This window comes from Triturus cristatus, chromosome 10 (assembly GCF_964204655.1).
Source record: "Triturus cristatus chromosome 10, aTriCri1.1, whole genome shotgun sequence".
Taxonomy (NCBI): Eukaryota; Metazoa; Chordata; class Amphibia; order Caudata; family Salamandridae; genus Triturus; species Triturus cristatus.
In genome coordinates, this window is record NC_140593.1 from 28,674,519 (window position 1) to 28,677,270 (window position 2,752).

Sequence of the window (2,752 nt, forward strand, 5' to 3'; positions counted from 1 at the left end):
CGCCGTACCTCCGGGTTGACGGCACAGGGCTGTGTGATCCGAGACATATGCAAGTATATTCTCCGCGGCCGGCCCATAAGTGTTGTAGGCTCTCTGCTGTGTACCGTGAATCTCTGAATAAAGGTCTTTCAAAAGAAAAAAAAAAATAATTAGTATAGATGTGGATTTTATAGATGTGAATTTTTATAGAGATGTATTTTCAAACTAGATGTGCAATTTATAGATGTATATTTTTATAGTTGTGTGCTTATATTATAATGATTCATATACAAATGTGTACATCATGACTATTGAAACGTCTTTAATAAAAATAGGTCTCAAATAACTACATACACATAGTCACTACATATTGCATTGATTATTGATGTCCTGCTGAACAGGACTGTTCGTAGACCATTTTATATTGTTGGAATAGTACTGCAGGGTGTACTATCTTTGGCCTATACGTGACCCCAGTTCCAGTGAGGACAGCTTAAAGTGTGGCTGTACTCCAGATCGAACAAATGTTGTATTGTTGGAAGCAAAACCGATTTGACGCTGATGGGCAGCATAATAACCCAGAATGAGCCACTACGAGGTGTTAGAGATAGCCAAATGCCTCGTCATCTAATTAGTGATGCACATGAATGGATGAACGAGATTCCCACTGTCCCTACCAACTATCTAGCGAAACCACAGCCAAGGGAGTGGGCTTGGCAGAATCAGCGGGGAAAGAATACCCCGTTGAGCTTGACTCTAGTCTAGCACTGTGAAGAGACATGAGAGGTGTAGGAGTGCCGGTATTGAAATACCACTACTCTTATTGTTTTTTCACTTACCCGATGAGGCGGGGGGCGAACCCTGTGGGGCTCTCGCTTCTGTCTCCAAGCGCCCAGCGCCCGCCGTGCGCGACCCGCTCCGGGGACAGTGGCAGGTGGGGAGTTTGACTGGGGCGGCACACCTGTCAAACAATAACGCAGGTGTTCTAAGGTGAGCTCAGGGAGGACAGAAACCTCCCGCAGAGCAGAAGGGCAAAAGCTCGCTTGATCTCGATTTTCAGTATGAATACAGACCATGAAAGCGGGGCCTCACGATCCTTCTGACTTTTTGGGTTTCAAGCAGGAGGTGTCAGAAAAGTTACAACGGGGATAACTGGCTTGTGGCGGCCAAGCGTTCATTGCGACGTCGCTTTTTGATTCCTCGATGTCGGCTCTTCCTATCATTGTGAAGCAGAATTTACCAAGCGTTGGATTGTTCACCCACTAATAGGGAACGTGAGCTGGGTTTAGACCGTCGTGAGACAGGTTATTTTTACCCTACTGATGATGTGTTGTTGCAATAGTAATCCTGCTCAGTACGAGAGGAACCGCAGGTTCAGACATTTGGTGTATGTGCTTGGCTGAGGAGCCAATGCGGCAAAGCTACCATCTGTGGGATTATGACTGAACGCCTCTAAGTCGGAATCCCCCCTTAACCGTAATGATACCGCAGTGCCGTGGAGCCTTGGTTGGCCTGGAATAGCCGGCCTCTCTCGGGGGGCAAGTGCGTAGAGCCGCTCGCTTGGGGACCGGAGTGAGGACGGAAGGGGGCTGCCTCCCTCGCCCTTAGTGCACCGCATGTTTGTGGGGCACCCGGTGCCAAATCATTCGTAGACGACCTGAATCTGGGTCAGGGTTTCGTAAGTAGCAGAGCAGCTACCTCGCTGCGATCTATTGAAAGTCATCCTCTGAGCCAACCTTTTGTCTCTCCGTGCGTGGGCGCCCGCGGACGCCCTCCTCCACCACACCCAGGGGTGGGTCCCTCTGCTGCCTGGCCGGTGGGAGGGACGTGGAGGGGGTACTGCAGGTCTGCGGGAGGCTGCCTCCACCATGTGCTCTCCGGCAAGGGGGCTCCCCCTCCCGTCCCTGCCCCACCGGGGTGCAGGGATGGGGACACCATCCCTTGTGGGTCAGCAGGGTGAACAGATGTCCTGGGGCAGCCGGGCCTCCCCTTCTGGCTGCTCCCGGGCAAGTCAAGAAGAGAGGCGAGCAGTAGCAGCCACGGGGGAAGGAGCATCAGGAGCGGCTGCCTCGGAGCACCTGGCTACCCTCACTGGACTGCAAGGGCGGCTGGGTACGGCACCCACCCAGGCCATTCGGGTGCTGGGTCATCCTGGGTCATCTGGTCACCTGGCTGCACGACCAGATAGCCCTGTGGGATGGGCAACCAGATGGCCCCGCAGGCCAGGTGACCAGATGGCCCTGCGGGCCAGGTGACCAGATGGCCCTGCGGCCTGGGTGATCAGATGGCCATGTGTGGCAGGCTGTCGGGGAGGGGACGTGGCCTGGGCTTAAACCTTCTTGGTTCCAGCCAAGGGTCTGGGCGCTGGGGACCGGGGTTCCACCGGGGCCCGTGGAGACTCTCCCCAGCCTGGCTAGGGTTCGGAAGCTGGGCCCGGTCCCGGGTCTTGTGCTCCGTCCCAGTGTCCCAGGGTGCGGGAGCCCCCCATCCTGCAAGCCAGCAGAGGATCCGGGCGCTGGGGAAGGGTGTCAACCAGGGCCCGGGGAGGCTCTCCCCAGCCTGGAGAGGGTTCGGAAGCTGGGCCCGGACCCGGGACTTGTGCTCCGTCCCAGTGTCCCAGGGTGTGGGAGCCCCCCGTCCTGCAAGCCAGCGAAGGGTCCGGGCGCTGGGGAAGGGTGTCGACCGGGGCCTGGGGAGGCTCTCCCCGGCCTAGCTAGGGTTCAGAAGCTGGGACTTGGCCCGAGGCTCGTGCTCCGTCTGGCAGGCCCCGGGG

At 56.2% G+C, this 2,752-nt stretch overlaps 1 pseudogene; it reads left to right on the top strand.

Moving 5' to 3' along the window:
- The first annotated feature begins 696 nt into the window (after positions 1–696).
- Positions 697–1,720, top strand: LOC146788753 (28S ribosomal RNA; annotated as a pseudogene).
- The last annotated feature ends 1,032 nt before the right edge of the window (positions 1,721–2,752 follow it).